The sequence below is a fragment of the Gordionus sp. m RMFG-2023 genome, chromosome 2, assembly GCF_954871325.1.
Source record: "Gordionus sp. m RMFG-2023 chromosome 2, tfGorSpeb1-WG-v2, whole genome shotgun sequence".
Classification (NCBI taxonomy): Eukaryota; Metazoa; Nematomorpha; class Gordioida; order Chordodea; family Parachordodidae; genus Gordionus; species Gordionus sp. m RMFG-2023.
In genome coordinates this window covers 38777034-38784837 of record NC_088776.1, presented here as the reverse complement: position 1 = coordinate 38784837, position 7804 = coordinate 38777034, and the positions used below count along the sequence as shown (strand labels likewise).

At 26.9% G+C, this 7804-nt stretch overlaps 1 long non-coding RNA gene across 1 annotated transcript; it reads right to left on the bottom strand.

The window, feature by feature from the left end:
- Positions 1 to 615: 615 nt before the first annotated feature.
- LOC135925328 (uncharacterized) lies at positions 616 to 1619 on the bottom strand. Its single transcript, XR_010571618.1, has 3 exons — positions 1482 to 1619; positions 811 to 958; positions 616 to 753 (listed from the first exon to the last, which is right to left on the bottom strand). It is a non-coding gene; the product is annotated as an uncharacterized LOC135925328 (long non-coding RNA).
- Between the last annotated feature and the right edge of the window lie 6185 nt (positions 1620 to 7804).

The window sequence follows — 7804 nt, the reverse complement described above, 5'->3', positions numbered from 1 at the left end:
ATAAGGGCTATCTATATCTTTTGTTAAGTACAAAAAAATGCTATCTATTTAAATTACAAAATGCCATTCAATACTAATGAAACTTATATGCAATTTATTTATATATTTTTTAAGAAATTTGTTTTTCTTGCCATATAAATTTAGATATTTTTATTAAAAATGATGAGGATTAATTAATACTCTGTGTGTCTGGTAAAAATAAGAGCAAATCCTGTATGACATTTTAATTTTTGATGGAAAAAGCGACAAAATAAATTTGGGCAGTCGTCTGCAGAAGAAAAAATTAATGTATAATATCATCCCATTTAGGGTTGTAGGTGAAAGTAATGAATAATGACGGATTACCAAAGCAGTGTACAACACCCATTTCATCCTGATAAAGCTGAGGAGAAGAACGCGAAATGATATTTCTGCCAAAGTGTCAATTTTGGTATACACCTCTAAAATAGAATCATGAACGACATTGTCAACTCAACCATAAAACGGTCGTAAGTATTGTTATAAAAGCCATGACAAAACTATCGCATATTTTCCCATTAATAATGTTAATGAAATTGGCTGCACTACACATTCACGTTTAAACATCTCTCTAAATATTCATGAAAGTTCCTCAGGGAATCGGATAAAGTATTATTTATAATAACTCCTAATGAGGTGAATGATAGTGGAATTAAATGCTTATATTTGTTAAAAATTAGGCAGAGGTGGCATAGGGATTGTGGTAGTGGTGATAGAAATATCATTTGGAGGCAACTGGGTGTATAAAATAAACATATAGATATAAAACATTAGATAAAAAACAAAATAAACCTCCAGAGGAGTTCAAAGTGCCTTATTATCTTGGCCACCAGTAACTCTAGAACGGGTAAGGCGTTTGTTGAATCGCCATTTTTTCCTTTGCTTATCTTTAATAATAGATTCATCATGTTTGGTAGCAATGTGAGGGATTAGGGTTAGCCTAGACAAATAAAGAAATCAGGCAAAAATATAAATATACTATTGTTGAAATTAAACAAACATTAAAATAATGTAAAACCGGTAGAAGGGTCAATATTAGATGCATATTTCTAATAAGTTGGAGGGCTATCATCAAATAAAATTTTTGGGGGACTTATCAAGTCTATTATATTATAAAAGTTAAAAAATAACATGATAAATGTAATGTTATTAAGATAAAGGTTAATTAATTGTAAGGTAATTAAAAAATTAGATTAAAAAAGGGGGGAAAAAGAAGGTATAATATTATATTATATTATATAAATTAAAGGTGATAAGGTTTTGAGATATAGTGGTTAATAGATAATAGAGATAGAAAGAAAAGAATGAGATAATAAAATTTAGTGATAAATAAAAATGTTTATTTTTGTTAAAAAATAGGTGGAGGTGGCATAGGGATTGTGATAGTGGTGATAGAAATATCATTTGGAGAACTGGGTGAAAATAAAATAAACATAGATATAAAACATAAGATAAAAAAAAACCTCCAGATGAGTTCATTTCAAGCGTAGTTCTTTATTATTTTGTCTACCAGTAACTCTAGAACGGGTAAGGCGTTTGTTTATTCGTCATTATTTTCTTTGCTTATCTTTAATAATAGAATCATCATGTTTTGTAGCAATGTGAGGGAATAAGGTTTTATTTTGAGTTGTTAGTAAATTTTGTAGGGCCTCGCTATCCCTAGTGCGTTTCTTTTTTGATTGATCTGCCATCTTTTTCTTTTATTAATGAAGGATAAATCACCACCTGTACAATCATTAACTGAGGTTAGGACATGGCTTGTTATTTAAAATAGAAACAAAGAATAATATAAAGAATATAAATGCAATGAACATGATCTAAAATATAAACAAAAGAATAAAATAAAAAATAGAGTCAATATTAGGTTAACCTCTCTAGAAATAGTGGGAATACAATCATTAACTGAGGTTAGGACATGGCTTGTTATCTAAAATAGAAACAAAAGAATAAATAAAAAAAATAAATGCATTGAACTTGATGAGGAGTCAATATACCACTTGTACAATCATTAAATATGGGAAAGACATGGCTTGTTATCTAAAATAGAAACAAAGAATAATATAAAGATTATAAATGCAATGAACCTGAAGAGGAGTCAATATTAGGTTCAACTCCCTAGAAATAGTTGGGCCATTATCAGAAGCTAAAATAGATGTATTCTATAATATAAAAGAGTATTAAAAAAATATATATATAATGCTAACTTTATTTTGAGTTGTTAGTAGATTTTGTAGGGCCTCGCTATCCATAGAGCGTTTCTTTTTTTGATTGATCTGCCATCTTTTACTTTTAATAATGAAGGATAAATCACCACCTGTACAATCATTAACTGAGGTTAGGACATGGCTTGTTATCTAAAATAGAAACAAAGAATAATATAAAGAATATAAATGCAATGAACATGATCTAAAATAAAAACAAAAGAATAAATAAAAAATAGAGTCAATATTAGGTTAACCTCTCTAGAAATAGTGGGAATACAATCATTTACTGAGGTTAGGACATGGCTTGTTATCTAAAATAGAAATAAAAGAATAAATAAAAAAAATAAATGCGTTGAACTTGATGAGGAGTCAATATACCACCTGTACAATCATTAAATATGGGTAAGACAGGGCTTGTTATCTAAAATAAAAACAAAGAATAATATAAAGAATATAAATGCAATGAACATGATCTAAAATAAAAACAAAAGAATAAATAAAAAATAGAGTCAATATTAGGTTAACCTCTCTAGAAATAGTGGGAATACAATCATTAACTGAGGTTAGGACATGGCTTGTTATCTAAAATAGAAACAAAAGAATAAATAAAAAAAATAAATGCATTGAACTTGATGAGGAGTCAATATACCACTTGTACAATCATTAAATATGGGAAAGACATGGCTTGTTATCTAAAATAGAAACAAAAGAATAAATAAAAAAAATAAATGCATTGAAATTGATGAGGAGTCAATATACCACCTGTACAATTATTAAATATGGGTAAGACAGGGCTTGTTATCTAAAATAAAAACAAAGAATAATATAAAGAATATAAATGCAATGAACATGATCTAAGATAAAAACAAAAGAATAAATAAAAAATAGAGTCAATATTAGGTTAACCTCTCTAGAAATAGTGGGAATAAAATCATTAACTGAGGTTAGGACATGGCTTGTTATCTAAAATAGAAATAAAAGAATAAATAAAAAAAATAAATGCATTGAACTTGATGAGGAGTCAATATACCACCTGTACAATCATTAAATATGGGTAAGACAGGGCTTGTTATCTAAAATAAAAACAAAGAATAATATAAAGAATATAAATGCAATGAACATGATCTAAAATAAAAACAAAAGAATAAATAAAAAATAGAATTAGGTTAACCTCTCTAGAAATAGTGGGAATACAATCATTAACTGAGGTTAGGACATGGCTTGTTATCTGAAATAGAAACAAAAGAATAAATAAAAAAAATAAATGCATTGAACTTGATGAGGAGTCAATATACCACCTGTACAATCATTAAATATGGGTAAGACATGGCTTGTTATCTAAAATAGAAACAAAAGAATAAATAAAATAAATAAATGCATTGAACTTGATGAGGAGTCAATATACCACCTGTACAATCATTAAATATGGGTAAGACAAGGCTTGTTATCTAAAATAAAAACAAAGAATAATATAAAGAATATAAATGCAATGAACATGATCTAAAATAAAAACAAAAGAATAAATAAAAAATAGAGTCAATATTAGGTTAACCTCTCTAGAAATAGTGGGAATATCATCCATCATAAGCTAAAAATAGATATGATTATAAAAAATGAACAAATAAATTACTTCTTCTGATTTCAGGAATTCAAATAAAATGATAATCTCTAAAAATTGGTATCTGGCACTCCGATTTCAGTCAAGGAAAATGATAGTCTCATAAAAAATCAACAAATAAATTACTTCTTCTGATTTCAGAATTTGGTATGAACATCTGTTTAAAAAAATATAACAAATAAATAAATAAATACGTACCGATGACATGACGTAACGATGACATGACGTAACGATGACATGACGTAACGATGACATGACGTAACGATGACATGACGTAACGATGACATGACGTAACGATGACATGACGTAGCGATGACATGACGTAGCGATGACATGACGTAGCGATGACATGACGTAGCGATGACATGACGTAGCGATGACATGACGTAGCGATGACATGACGTAGCGATGACATGACGTAGCGATGACATGACGTAGCGATGACATGACGTAGCGATGACATGACGTAGCGATGACATGACGTAGCGATGACATGACGTAGCGATGACATGACGTCACGATGACGTAGTGAGGACATCGGAAAATTATAATATAGATATATATTTTTTATTCTTAAAAAATAAATCTAAATTACCTCTCGCATGCCAAAAGAGTTCTTTCCTTCCCCATTTTTTTGTACCATGTTGTGTTTTCAAGATTTAAAATTTTTTTTTTAAATATATTTTTTTTGGAGGTGGTGCATGTTGCATGTGCGCTATTATATACTTAAATAATTTATATTTAAAATTCAGTTAAACTATTATATATTTAAATACTTAAATAATTTATATTTTAAAGTTCAGTGAAATTTATTTGTATATCTCAAGGCAACAAAATATATATATATATTAATATATATTTTCAATTTGGGATCACTTGTTTTTCTTTCATGATAATAACTTGTTGTTTTCTTATTTTAAAAATAAATTATAAAAACATATTGGGAATTCCTCCGTAACTTATTTAATACAATCACACACTATATTCTATTCGTATTCTTATATTATACTTTAGACTTCACCCATTAGGGTATATCTAGTGGCATGTAGACGAAAGTACACTGTTTTATAACCTACTGTGAAGATAAAGATTAGTGTTGTTAAATAGTCGAGTTCATTTGATTTCGACTCAGAGGTAGTCGGTAATCAATTTAATCCTTAGTTAACCGCTCGGAACTAGAGTAGTAAACTCGAGATGAGTAATTCATAATTACCTTAAATTTAAAAAAAAATTATAAAATTTTCTTTCCATTTTTTTTTAAATAAATAAAATAATAATATAAGAAGACGTATTTTTTAGTAAAATCTGTTCTGTATAAATCGAGTTTCTTTGGTAAAAACCCTCATTTTTATTGTGAACTCAAGTCGTTCATTTCAGAATTAAAATCAAATAAAAATGCAGAGTTATACATTTGGTCAAATAAAAATATCTTCAAATATCGAGTTGAATATAATTTGAGATCTCGATCTTTGAAGATTTTTTTTTTAATAATTTTGATCAACGATTTTCAATGATCTTCATATTTTAAAATGTCATAGTAAATTATTATTTTTATGATATTTTTTTTTAAAGTAAATAGGTGTTAGTAAGCATGTTAAATTAAAATTAAACAAAAATTCAATGAAGATGTACCATAAAAAGTGAAAATTGTCATAATCGATATCTTTTAACTTTTTTTTGACACAAATGGGTATAAATTAATGTTATTAATAAAATGTTAAGCAAAAATTTCATTGAAAATATAATGTAACACAGAAAAGCCACAATGGTCCTAATGGTTACTTTTTTTGACAAAAATGGGTAAAAATTTATATACTATTAAAAAAATGTAAAATTAAAATTTCAATGAAGATGTAACATAGAAAAGTGGCAATTGTCATAATCATTATTTTTTAATTTTTTTGATGCAAATGGGTTATAATTTATATGATTAACATGTAAATATTTTCAATGAAGATATACCATAAAAAAGTGACAATTGTCATAATCTTTATTATTTAACTTTTAAGAAATTTTTTGATTCAAAATAGTAAAAATATTTATAGTTAGCATGTTAAATTAATATTTCACAATATAGATGTACCATAGAAAAGTGACAATCGTTATTATTTAACTTTTTTAAATTTTTTTGACGCCAACGGGTAAAAATATATATTGTAAACATGTTAAAATAAAAATTTAATGAAGATGTACCATATAGTGTAAACGGCTAAGCCGAGTCGACTTAGCTGCTACTCGAGCCTAGTTTCTAGTTGATAAAACGACTTTGACTCAAGTCGATTCGCTTAGTCGGCTTGTGTATTCGGCTCACTTAGTCGAATCGCTGGGTCTGCTCAATTTTTTTGTCTTTTTTATAAAATCTGGTAAATTGCTAAATTTTGGGGGTAACTGATTTATGTGAACAAAATTATAATAAGAATATTCATGTCGTAATTAAAAATGATTCAGGACTCGATTCGGCCTCAGGGATTATATACCTAATTTTTATAACATAAAAATATAATTTACATTGTAAAGATGTTAAATTAAAATTTCAGTGAATATGTACCATAGATAAGTGACAATTGTCATAATCGTTGTTTTGAAAGTTTTTCGAATTTTTTTAAAGCAAGTGGGCTAAAATAAGCATTGCTAACATGTTTAAATAAAATTTTAGTGAAGATGTACCATAGATAAGTGACAATTGTCATAATTGTTGTTTTTGAACTTTTTTGAATTTTTTTAAATCAAGTGGGTTAAAATAAGCATTGCTAACATCTTTAAATAAAATTTTAATGTTTTTTTCTTCAATTTATAAATTTATGTCCATTTTTTTAACAATTCTTTACGGGTATGACTAAATGTTGGGTTGCTAAACTGCGTTGCTAAAACGCCTTGCTAAAAAGCAATTAACCATAATCAATCATAATTTGATTATATAATATCTATTATAAAAAAAATTTCAAAAACATTTTTTTTATTTTACATAAATCAATTTTTAATTAAAAAATTGATATTAAATATCAAATAATTTAAAATTCTATTTTTACTTAATATTATTGGGAAAAAAATATATTTACTAGCTTATTACAACTTAAATTTTATTTTTCTATTATAAAATTTAACAAATTTATATCCATAATAGGGCGTTAAATGCATAAATATGAAAATATATTCTTAGGAAACCAGAATAAATATTGGATAGCGCTTTGTATTTGGGTGTAAATACATGTGAAAAACCTAAATAAAATATAAAAAATAGAGGTTTCTTTGACATTTAATTAATGAGTAGGTTTAGAATCGAAAAATATTAGAAAGTTTATAAGGAACATATTGCTGGCGTTATTGATCAAAATCTCTTCATTTTGGGTTTATACGTGTATATTTAGGTGTAAAACATTATCCACTAATATTTTTTGAAAATATTAAGATTTAACCGAATGGCGAGCTCAAAACCGAACACTTACTAAATATTCGATCGGCCAAATTTGGTATTAATATTATTTGGAAAATGATCATTTTTGGTTTATTTATCTATATATATACGTGTAAATCATTATCCCAAAAAAAATTTAAAAAATATCGTGATTTGACCGATAACTGATTTGAAACTGAAATACTGTGTTGCTGGCGCTCTCCATGGAAAATTCTTCATTTTTGGTTTATAAGTGAACAATAAGGTGTTAAGCATTATCCTAAATAATATTTTGAAAATATTAAGATTTGACCGAATGGCGAGCTCAAAACCGACCACTTACTAAATATTCGATCGACCAAATTTGGTATTAATATTATTTGGAAAATGTTCATTTTTGGTTAATTTATCTATAAATACGTGCAAATCATTATCCCAAAAAATATTTTAAAAATATCGTGATTTGACAGATAACCGATTTGAAACCGAAATACTGCGTTGCTGGCGCTCTCCATGGAAAATTCTTCATTTTTGGTTTATAAGTGAACAATAAGGTGTTAAGCATTATCC